The sequence below is a fragment of the Rhinopithecus bieti genome, unplaced genomic scaffold, assembly GCF_001698545.2.
Source record: "Rhinopithecus bieti isolate Rb0 unplaced genomic scaffold, ASM169854v2 scaffold_49371, whole genome shotgun sequence".
Classification (NCBI taxonomy): Eukaryota; Metazoa; Chordata; class Mammalia; order Primates; family Cercopithecidae; genus Rhinopithecus; species Rhinopithecus bieti.
This window is the reverse complement of record NW_016821003.1, coordinates 2376014-2388653: the sequence shown is the minus strand read 5'-3', so window position 1 is coordinate 2388653 and position 12640 is coordinate 2376014. Positions and strand designations below refer to the sequence as shown.

Here is a 12640-nt window from a genome sequence, read left to right as displayed (position 1 = left end):
CACAGTGAAACCCCTTCTCTACTAAAAATACAGAAAAATTAAGTCAGCGTGGTGGCGGGCGCCTGTAGTCCCAGCTACTCGGGAAGCTTAGACAGGAGAATGGCATGAACCAGAGAGGCGGAGCTTGCAGTGAGCCGAGATTGCACCACTACACTCTAGCCTGGGTGACAGAGCAAGACTCTGTCTCAGAAAAATAAAAAAAAAGTATGTAAAAAAAGTCAAGAACTGTACATTATAATTTAAATAAATGAACACACATATACATACAGTATAGTACATACAATATAGAAACAATTACATATTTAAATCATACATATACACACATACATGTGGAAAATATAGACGAAAGCTTTATCAATATTATTTTGGGTAGGAGAGATTGTAGATAATTTTTTGTTTTGTTTTTTACAATCTAATGTATTTTACACAGTAATCATGGAATGTTTAAAATTGTATCAATATAAATTCAATGTACTCTTTTTCATAAATTTTGTTAAAACATTTGAGTTATTTTATTATAGGGGAGGAGAGTCTAGGGTTGTTAAAATAACATGTTAATCTTTTTATTTTTTTTTTCTTCTTTGCACTTGATAAAACTATGATGGAGTCTCTAAACAATAGCTATATGGTGAAATTTGGTGCCACACTGTGTTTGAGAGCTTACATCTACTTTATCAACTTTCATCACACAAAAATATGGAAAAGGGACGTGATGTTCATTTTACTTGCTAGCAAAATACACATTTCTTATTATCTGAATATCTTCTTTTTATAAAGGACTGGATGAGTCCTTCGAAGTTGTACACAAATTCAAAGGAGACAATAAATTCCAAGAGAGTTGGGGTAAAGGGAATTCGAATAAAAAAATAAAAATCAATGTTAAGAAAGATTCATGGGCACACATACCGTATAAAGAAATATAGATGATAATTATAGGAAATATGCCCTAAAATCCACTCTACTCTCTGGCAGCTAATGTGAAAACAGGGGAAATATCTCTGTGAAAAATGACTAATTTATTTGTATTTAAAAAAGAGTAATCCGTGTGTTCAGGAGAGAAACATTTTTTTTTTTTTCTGGTTTTGTGATGTGAGGAAAATGTCCTCTACCAAGCCTTATAAAAAGAACTCTTGTGTGAAAGAAGATTCAAGAGTGAAGACGTTTGTTTCTTATAGCAGCCTTGAGCGCAGGCAGAGAACATGAAGTCAAGTTGATATGCAGTTTCAACACTACCAAACTCTGGCTCTGGATAGAGACAGAGCTTTGGAAACTTTGGTGTTTTTCCTGCCTTAGGAGTAGTATTTTCTTCTCTAGTGTCTTAACCTGATGGTAGTTTCCCCTTGTAACACGAAGAGAAGAAGCAAATAAAGCATGCCATCTGGTGATTTTGGTTTATTAGAAGTGTCAACCTCATTTAGAAAGATGTAGACATAATTTTTAAATAATTTACCATGTTGAAGCCTGATTACCACCTTAAGCTTCTCAGAAAAGCTGTATCTATTTCTATGATTTAAGGCTTTATAAAAGCTCGAAAAGCAGTCTTCTTTAATGTGTATAGTCAATAACTACTTTTAAAGAATTTTCTCATATACTGAAAACACAATCTAGTAGAGTTAAACTTAATTCATGTTACCTTTGAGACAGATCTCTCTTTCTGTTGCCCAGGCACTCCACCCTCTTTGAGAGCTCTTTGAAAGAGGTGAGTGGCAACACTCACTCCACCCTCTATCTCCTGGGCTCAAGTGATCCTCCTGCTTTAGACTCCCCAGTGTCTGGGCCTACAGGCACAAGCCACCACGCCTGGCTAATTATTGTTTTTTCTTTTTTGAGAAACAGGGTCTCACTATGTTGCCCAGGCTAGTCTCGAGCACCTCACCTCAACTGATCCTCCTGCTGGGATTATAAACATGATCCACACACAAGGCCCATATATGCCACCTTTTTAAAATGAGATAGATTCCTTTACTTAAATATCCATCAAGGTTTATCAGTTATCAGCAAAATGTGCTCAAAGCAATGAAGACACAGAGCATTTGCTTAAGAAACATTTCAGGACAATCCAGAAACAAAGTACTCGTTTTTGAGAAATCCTAGACAAGAAAGAAAGATAGCAAAACAGCTGCACCAGGGCGTTGAGCTGTTAGCTGCAGGGTGACAAGGCTCCCAAGCTAAGTCGGGGAAGATGTTCATTTGCTCATTCATTCAATAATTATTTATTAAGTCTTTACTATTGCTAAGCACTCATCTAGTGACTGAGGATATAGCAGGGAGTAAAGTAGGCGTAAATCCTGCTCCTCTTGGAGTTTTCTTTCCGGTGGCCCCTAGGACTACCTGCATATCAAGGGGTAAATTGGAACCTGCTGATACATCCATAAAGAAAGGCACAGAGGTAAGAAAGAAGATGATGAATGTTGAGAGTTCAAGCAATTCCACATTGATGCTGTGAAAATAAATGCAGCTACTGACCTCCTTCAATGAGGATATGGTATTAAAAATTGCTTCAAAATACCTATGAAAAAATCAAGACTTTGTGTATATTAGTAAAATAACTAGTTAAGATTTTTAAGTGGTATTAATATTATTATTATAAACACAATATAACCAAATAACTGAAAATATAAAAAGTAGATGAGATAAAATTTTGTGAATGTTTTTAGAGAAGTGATTCAATCATGTCCCAGATTCAGGTTTACAGTTGACTCCATAAGGAGAATGAACACATTGTACCTGTGCTCATATGCTGAGCCTCAGCTTGCTCAGGAACCATGGAGAATTTAAAATATGTGCCCATACATACATTGATTCTGTTCAACTTGGTGTTGATGGGAGTTGTCTCCCTTTTTTTTTTCCCTTGTATCAGAGATTGAAAACTAAACAAACCACACAGGTGCATTTTGGCCAAGAAACGAGCTTAATTCATGTTAAACATCTTAAGAAACGTTAGACTGTAAGCTTAAAATCTGTCTGACTTTGTTTGAATTTTGCAGATTTCTTTCTTAGAACAAACAAGGGGAGAATACAAAAGAGAGCTTTAAATTTTAGCTGTGAAATACTAGCTGGGGTGGCATAAATTTGAAAACTTTAAGTGTACAATTAAACCACCTTTGTTCTTAATCATAAAGGGAAGTAGAAATCATAAGATCACAGAGAAATTTAAAAAATGGAAATTACTATGAGCATAGCTTAGAAACTTGTTTTGACTTGGTTTGATTATTTAGCCCATCATATGATGTTTATCTTCCAAAGCCACACACTATGTCTTGGGGAAAAAAAATATTAAAGGGAGATTTATAGAATTCATCTGAGATGAATATTTAAAACCATTCAGAATAACAGAACCCCATAGGGGGAGGTTCTAATAATGATAAAGAAATAGTCATTCCAGGGAGAACAATTTAAAATGACCCTCAGAATGCTATCTCATCAGACAAAAGATTTAAACAAATGAAATTAGGCTAAAAAGTGGATTTTAGCGAAGTCCATCTGTTATCTCTTAATGAGAATGGAGATGTCATTCTTTATCCTCTTGTGTCAGATTCACTTAACCGAGGCTGAGATGCTTCACTGTGTTTATTACCGAAATATTTCAGTGGTAGTAGATCTAACTTGTCATCATGATCAGCTGGCACATCTTATCACTTGAGTTGGCAGGTAGACGTCCATGTGCTAACAAGAGATTAGGCTTGTATAGTATATCTTTGCTAACTGTCTCTGCTAGTAGCAAGCGCATTCCCTGAAACTACAGTGCATGGCTGCTGTTTACCATGATGATGAAGATTTATGGTAAATGTAGCTGAATAATGAAAACAATGAGAAAATAAACTGAAAAAGCCCTTCAATGCATTTAATTCTCATAACATTTGCTGAAAAGCGACTACTATTATTATAAGCATTTTCCAGGCAAAGAAACTCAGATACATGTTTCAAATTTTCATAAATTTCAAAATTTCATAGAGGGCAAGGATGGGAGTGGAGGTACAGGATCAGACCTTTGTTTAACTGCAGAATATATGTCCTTAAACACCTTCCACAGAAACCTCACTTCTATCTTCTTTCCTCTTTATCTTCTTGCTCAATTTTAGCTTCCGATACTGCTACATCATTTCCTGAATCAAGTGAATGAAACCATTTTTCTGTGCAAAGCAGAAGGCCAGGGCAAGGACAAGGGTGCGATGAAGGAATGAACAAGCACCCAGTTTATTACGGAGAGTAAGAATATTGCCTAATAAACATAGCAGAGCTTTGGAACTTCTAAAACCAGAATCCTAGTCCCATTTTATAGATTAGGAAACTGAAGAACATAGAATAGAGAACACAGCATAGTACATTTTAGCGACTGTTTTTCAAAGCAGACCAATGATTAGAATTGCCTAGAAAATTGTCTAAAACAAACAAACAAAAAATAGTCCAGACTTCATTTGAAACCTATTAAATTAGAATCTCAAGGGAGAGTTTCAGGAATTTACTTCTCACAACTTCTTCCTTGTTTCCCTCACCATGCACATATACACACCCACACACCCACACACCCACACACACACACAAATATACGATCATTAAAATTTGACAGTACTGCAAAGAGAGGCAAAGAAAGATGAGGCATTATTGGTTCATTTGGTCTTTTTTAAAAAAATTTTCCCATGCTGACTATAACCATAGGACGGTAAAGAATACTGAGAATGTGGGAATCAATTTGCTTAGAATAGACTCTCTGCAGGGGCATTGTAGATGCACTGAATGCTTATTTTAAAGTGTCCTTCAGAGAACGTGATGGTGTGGAATAGAAAGTTGCAAAACTCTGACACTCTGTACCTGGGAGCAGGCAATTGGCGTGGCATTTGCAGAAAGTACATGACTATTGGTTACCTGAAAGTATTTCAAAGCAGGAAGCATATAATTGCCCATTAAATTAATCTCTTTGAGTTAGTGATCATGTATTTCTCTGGCCCACTACAGCGGGCTGCACACATTATTGCAAATGAAGCTTTTCGCTAATGATGGTTAAATCTCCCAGGGAAAACACTAGTTTTATAGCACTTAAGGATTGTTTTTTCCTGGCATGGGGCCCAGTTGCCAGAATAATTGCTTTGTCCAACCCAGGCTACTTAGAAAAAAATATATCTTTATAGGGAGTTCATTGTTTAGAGGAATCTTGGGTTCTGGAGTTGGATGGAGTTGGAGTCCTTGCCACATTTTGGTCATATAACCTTGGGCACATTATTTCTCTTTTACTCTCAGTTTCCTCATCTGTGAATGGAGATGATTATTCTTTAAACTTGTGGGTATAGTGAGAATTGAAATAAAAATGTTAGTACTATATCTCTTAGCAAATAATTTACCTACAATCTTAAGAAAGTGATGGAGACATGGTGTATGTTCTTATGGTTAACATAGCCCTTAAGCTGGGCTTTGAATCATGGTTTCATTTAAAATTATTTATTTAATTTTTTGTCTGCTCCCCTTCCCCTTTTCACAACAAAATAGTTGGTAATTATGGCCCGTGTGTTGCTTCTAGGTGCAGTTACGTTTCTGCATTGCATAGCCAATATGTTTGTTCATTGACCTTCTTGCCCTTGGTTGAGGCATGGTAGATTGATCAATGGCTAAGAAACGGCCCTCATAATGAGGCAGGCACATGCTTACTAAAGACTTTAGATTTTATATCAAGGTTGTGCTTAATATATATCCATCTCTCTCTATTGCCTGTGACATAGAGTGAGAGCTCCATAATATCAATAGCCATTCCCCTGTGCAGGGTGAAGTGGTGATAGTTGCAAAGAAGCTATTATTGAGTTAGATAACACTCATGGAAGAGAAGAGGTGATAAGACCCTAAAGTGGGCAGTGAAATTTAAGTACAGAGGCGGTTAAGGGACTCCTAAATATCACACAGGTTGCAGCAGTAAGACTGATAAGCCTGTCTGGGAATATAGTCATGTGGCAAGTTCCTATCTAGGTCCCTCACTTTAGATAGGCATGCAGGTAGTGTAAGCTGGAGATCATTGTTCTTAGCAAAGAGAAACACAGTGAAGGAAAGTGAAAACTAAAATATGGGAAAGCAAAAGGGAAGCTACGGGTTCCTGGGGAGGGAATCAGCATCCAAAGCATGATTTCCTGCAGGGAAGAATGGGGGTCCATATCCTTCCAAGTCCAAGGAAATAAGTGATGCAGGCACAAAATGGATGTAATTCTGCGCATAGCCCATGTCAGTTTCATTCTAATCCTTGTGACTCTTTGGCTATCCCTGCAACGTAGGTAGCAGTAGACTTGACTTGGGAATTTCTCCCTGATTTTTACTTTGTTCTGCAACCATTCTACTAATTTTCTCCTACCACCTCTTTCTTTCATCTTTCCTGCCCTTGTTCCTTCTAGTCTACTTAGAAAGAACATGTGGATTGAGAATGGAGGAACAGATTTTAGGCAGGCATTCCTTTAGGATGTCAGTGTGATTAATAGCCTACCAGTCCTAAGCTAAAAAATAAGAGTAGGTAAGAGGGCTTCTATACCTACGTCTTGCCCTTGTCACTCTTTATAAACCACCTTCTCCAAAGCCACAACAGTAACTCTTACTGTTAACAATTACAGACAAAATATAGAAAGAAGGTAAGCAGAAAACATGAATGCTAGCTTTTCAGGTGCAAGTTGCTGCTAACTGGCCACTCATAGCAAATGGTCATCTCCAGGTTTGGAGTACCAGATAAAAGGAAGTAGGGAAAACCCTAGATATCTGAACAGATTTTAAAGATAGGATAATATTGGGTTGATTTACCCCTCAGGCTTTGGTTTTCTTTAGGGATGGAGAAGTCATTAGGACTTGGAGGAGAAAATGAAGTTATCAGTCCAGCAGTTGAAGGGAAAGAGATAGTGGTTAAGTATCCAGGCTGGTAAATCTGTTTGCTAGGTGAGAATCATTGCTTTTTCACTGATCCATGCTCACTGTGTTGTTAAGCTACTCAACTTCTTCTGTGGTGGCTTAGTTTTGATATCTATAAAATGGGTAATGCATTTTTTAAACTTTTGTTTTAAGTTCAGGGGTGCATGTGCAGGTTTGTAACTTAAGTGAACTTGTGTCCTGGGGGTTTGTTGTACAGATTATTTCGTCACTGGAGTATTAAGCCTAGTACAATGGGGAATGTGTTGGTGCACCTTTAGAGATGTCTGATGAAAAGCAAATATATTTAAGTGCTATAATCTTGCCTAACTTAAGGTAAACTTGATAATAATGTCAATGCTAATACCAATTTTATAGTATTAATCATAATATGAACTCAATTCTATCATTATTGTATAATTAAAAGAATTTGCCAAAAGTGACCATGTTTGTCATCAAGCAAAACTATCCAACTTAATCCAAGAATCTCTCAAATTGTTTGTTCAGGAATGTATCATTTTGGGATTATTTGAGGGACATAATTTTCCTCAATTATGTATATACAATAGGAGCATTTCTCTCCTCTGTCAGTCCCAAGTATCCTGGCCAGATTGGCAACTTTAAAAACTCTTTCCTCATCCAAAATCAAGGTCATAGGCATTATTCTATAACAACTTTTTTATAGCGATAGAAGTTATTAGTTAAGGACATAAACTGTTGAGTTATAGTAGAGGTTATTAGTTAGGGACATAAGCTATGAAGTCAAATTGCCCCAGCGAAAACACTGGGTCAAACATATGTTAAATGTGACTTAAATAGCTTATCCAATCTCTGTAAGTCTCAATGGCTATATTTGAAGTTTGTTATGGAGTTAAATGAGATAACACAGGCTAAGTGCATAAACAGAGCCTAGCTTATGGTAAGGACTCGATAATATTCTTTGTGTTTTCTCTTTCATCCCCCTGCCTTCCCTTTTCTATCCTCCTCTCTCTCCTCTTTCAGGTGAAACCTGGTGCTTGCCAACTCTTACATCCCTTATCATCTCAGTCCTATATCTAAAAGATTGTATTTGTCATTCATTTTCTTCCTTTATTCAAACCACTTGGGCTTAGAGAGAAAGAGGGCTCAATTAGTCATATGGAGATGGTAATATGCATTAATTCACTTTTGCTACATATTACATCATGACACAATTTGGTGGCTTAACCTAATGTTTTTCTTCTGGTTCTGTGGAGCAGCTGAGCAGTTCTTTTGGTTTGAACTGATTTTGGTACTCTTTCTGGTCAGCTGATGGTTTATGTGGGATTGGAAGTCAATCTTGGCCTCATATGTTTATATGGTGGGCTGTTTAGTCCAGGGTGCCTTAGCAGACACAGCTTGTCTCTCATCCTCTAGCAGGCTAGCTTAGCTTTTTAATTATGTTCTCAATGTTACAAGAAGCAGCAAAGCAACAGGAAGCCCCATTGAGTAAGCACTTTACAAGCCTTTATTTGCATCCTGTTTGATAATAGTTCATTGACCAAAACAAGCCACATGATCAAGAGCAGATACAAGGGCTAGAGAAGTGTCATCCTTGATGAGAGGAGTTAGAAATAATATGGCCATTTTTTTTTTCTTTTTAATAATATACTTCAGACTGGGAGGCTGAATCTCAGTATGTAGGACTGAGGGATATTGAATTGTAGTTTCCACATGATTACTCTCCTGCTTTCTTTCCAGAATCTTCTTCTCAGGATAATGCATGCGTAGTCAAAATCCTTTGCTCCAACCCCTTATTTATTTGGCCGAAAGGATTGAACACAATATTTCTCTTTTATTTTGTCTTTTATTTTATTATTTATTTATTTATTTAAAATAAGAGATGGGGTCTCTCGATTTTGCTCAGGCTGGTCTCAAACTCCTGGGCTCAAGCAATTCACCTGCTTTGGTCTCCCGAAATGCTGGGGTTACAGGCATGGGCCACCACACTATAGGTGTGTGTGGACACAATGTTTCTAACAGCCATCAATTGGTTAACTATAGATTCTTCATAATTTCATCTTAAATAGCTATTTGTATTAACTCATTACATCTATTAATGCATTTTAATGCTCAGAACAACTTCTGCTGCATACATGCTACTGTAAATGTTAGCACTTACTATTTATTATCTCCTGATAACCTGGTTGGATCTGGTTCCTTTGTTATAAGTTCTCACTTTGTTTTACGTGTTTATTTTATTTTAAATGACTATTCAAGGCTTATAACAGCTACGAATTTGGTTGAGATTTTGAAAATAAATTTCTAAGGGGAGAAATAGTTAAGTTCCATGTTCTCATGTAACATTTTATTATTGCTTTATCCTGCGGGCCTACCATAGTGCTTTGGGGCTCCCAATAAATATTGGTTAAATGAATGAGTGAATGAAGAAAGGATATAATGAATTAGTATTATGAGGGAGTACCCTGATGATTTCTAACTCCAAACAGACACTATTAATTGATTGGCAGGGAGGATCTTTGTTTTAATATACCCCACACAGCTCTTTGTTAAAAATTCCATGCAGATAGGCACACATGCATTATGGCTTTTATGGATCTTTGTAAGTCTTTTTTTTTTCCTGAGTGATTGAAGCTGAGACAGAAAGGGCAGAAGGAACTGTGCTGTCCTTGTAGAAAAATTGTGGGGCACTGACTGCGTTCACAGGGAAGAATTCCCACAGAATATTAACCAATCTTGGGAGTTAGAGACCATGAGAAAGGTGCTGGCAGAGAGGAGCCTCGGGTCCCCTGTCTGTCTCCCTAAGGAGTCAGGCTTCTGATCTTGGAATCTTGATTTTTCTTCCCTTCTGAGAGCCTGGAGGCAAGCCCTGAATAATGCCAGCCCACACCTCATTACCCAACAAGCCCATTTATCAGTTAGTCTGATCTGTATTGAACAAATGCAAGCAGGTTACAAAGCAACAAAGCCGAAAGAATGAAAATGCAGCACATTTTCTGATTCCAGGAATCCCTAATCCAAAGCTTAGAGACTGGGGCTAAAAATAGGCACCAATTCCATCCTTATCCACCCTCACCCACCTGGCATTTCAGTACCGGGTCAGGTAGCCCTTTAGCCAGATGGTGGACATTTAAATGATAACATGGTTTCCATCTGATTTGGGCTGTCAGAGTGTCAGTTACTCTACTCACTTACTTGTAGTGCTGATATTTTCTGGTTCCTAGAGCCTCTGTAGGACAAGGAGTCATATCACATGTCACCCAAGTTCTAAGGTTTTCCTATTTATCACAAGAATAAGTTATGCCTGCTCCTTTTATGGCTGCCAATTCTATCCACCCTGGAATTCAAATTAGCTAAGAAAAAAGAAACTATTATCCTTTGAGCAACATCTTTGGGCCAGGCACTGTGTAGGTCTCTTGAGAAGCTCTTTCTATTTCAGCCTCACTGAACTCCTTGGAGGAATGATGAGGAACTGTACTCTGAGATGTGGAACCAGTGCCACAGGTCCACAAAGCCAAAACTCACAGAGCAATTCTTGCCAAAAACATAGTACTCCCATCTTCTCATATCTGTATTATTTCTCTAAAATTTTATAAACAATACACAAATACCCAATACAGATAGGATTCAGCTTATTTCTGTAAGTTTTCCATGTGCACCAACTGTGCTTTAAGAGGTGAGCCCTTAGAAAACAAGACACAGCTCTAAGCTTTGCAAAGTGGAGACAACAGACTAGAGACACGCATTTAAAACTCTAGCAAATCATTCACACAAAAAAATCATGTATGTAGTGTGGCATAGGGTGAGATTCTTCCACTACATGGGAGAGACAGTGTTCTCTGTGGAGATTCTCTGTAGGCGTTTTCATCAGGATTGGGAAGTAGCAGTAAGAGATGCATTTAAAAATTAGAAAATGGCTTGATCAACAGGAGAAGAGCTTCGGATATCTTCTGAAGATGAGGGGAATCAGGAATGTGAAGTAGATATGGCTGGAAAGTTCCAGTAAAGCCTATTCAGTTAGGTGATACTATGGTTGCCTTTGGGTGCCATATCAAGGAAATAATCTCATTCCCCACATTAAAATGGCCCATCAAATGCATTGAAAAAGGAAAATGTAGGGTCCAGGATACTAGCATTCAAATTCAGGAGCAGAATAGGTTATGAATGGAGTAGTGAGTCTATGACATAAAGAATAGGAAAGAAAGGTGTTTCTTAATTTTTTGGTGCATCAGAATCACCTGGAGGGCTTGTTAAAGCATAGCTTGCTGGTCAGGAATTTGTATTTCTAACAGTTTCCGTGTGAGGCTGATGCTGCTGGTCCAGGGACCATGCCTTGAGAACCATAGCTATAATCCCTGCAGTCTTAATTCAGACTAAAACTAAACCTGCTTTAGGGATGGAGTTTGAATAAACAGAAATTGGCATCTGGTTAAAACTAATGAGGAAACAAGAAAAGCAAATTCTGCTGGAGATCGTAAGCCTTGACAACAAGGACAAATATAATTAGAATTAAAAGTGTTGCAGCTTACTGTGTGCTAGGCAGCATTTTAACCCTTTCTGTGCTCTTTAGCATGTTTAATTTTCAGAATAACTGTATGTATTAATGCCCTCAGTTAATTCATCTAATAAAGATATCAGAGCTCAGCCTCATTGGATTTAATCCTAGCTTTGTCTCACTTTTCAGACTAATTTCTGAACATTTTGCATCTCAATTCTCCTAGGGAAGACCCAATTGCTATTAAGACATACCATGAGTGATACTAACAAATTAGATTACAGAAAAGATGGCCCAACTTGTCCACAGCCTTCCTTCATCCAGTTTGTAAAAGAGTTTTGAACACAATGAGATACTACTGGTAGACTTTCATCCCCGCTGAAGTAACTGCATGGCGTGGTTAGGTCAGGGAGGTCCAGATGAGAGTTAGGAATGTAACATTTGCACCTGTGATCCTTGTTCCAGAGGAATTTGGATATTTAGAAACCTCTGGGTTCTGCAGTTTTGAAATAAAATAGAGTTTAAATGAGGAGCTGAAGTTGAAGTTTGAGTGCTCCTGCTGCCCTCTCAAATAAGCCTGGAATGATGCTGAAGTCTGTCTGTTGCCATAATTTAATAATGAATGCATAACATTAGGCTGGAGAAAGGAGATGTGGATGACAAGTGTGGGGGAAAAAACTGGTACATTGCAGTCAAATAGATATGAATTTCAGTCTAGGATTCCTTAAAAATTACATGCTTGAAAGAAAACTTTGTTGAATTGATCCCTTTACCATTATGTAATGGTCTTCTTTTCTCTTTTCATCCTTGTTGGTTTAAAGTCTGTTTTATCAGAGACTAGGATTGCAACCCCTGGCTTTTTTGTTTTCCATTTGCTTGGTAGATCTTCCTCCATCCCTTTATTTTGAGCCTCTGTGTGTCTCTGCACATGAGCAGAATATACATTCTTCTCAGCACCACATCGCACGTACTCCAAAATTGACCACATAGTTGGAAGTAAAGCACTCCTTAGCAAATGTAAAAGAACAGAAATTATAACAAACTGTCTCTCAGACCACAGTGCAATCAAACTAGAACTCAGGACTAAGAAACTCAATCAAAACCACTCAACTACATGGAAACTGAACAACCTGCTCCTGAATGACTACTGGGTACATAACGAAATGAAAGCAGAAATAAAGATGTTCTTTGAAACCAATGAGAACAAAGATACAACATACCAGAATCTCTGGGACACATTTAAAGCAGTGTGTAGAGGGAAATTTATAGCACTAAATGCCCACAAGAGAAAGCTGA

At 37.6% G+C, this 12640-nt stretch overlaps 1 protein-coding gene across 2 annotated transcripts in view; it reads left to right on the top strand.

Annotated features, from left to right (window-relative positions):
* CDH8 (cadherin 8) overlaps nt 1–12640 on the top strand; it is a 395507-nt gene that overhangs the window by 249853 nt on the left and 133014 nt on the right. The gene's annotated exons all lie outside the window — the stretch shown is intronic.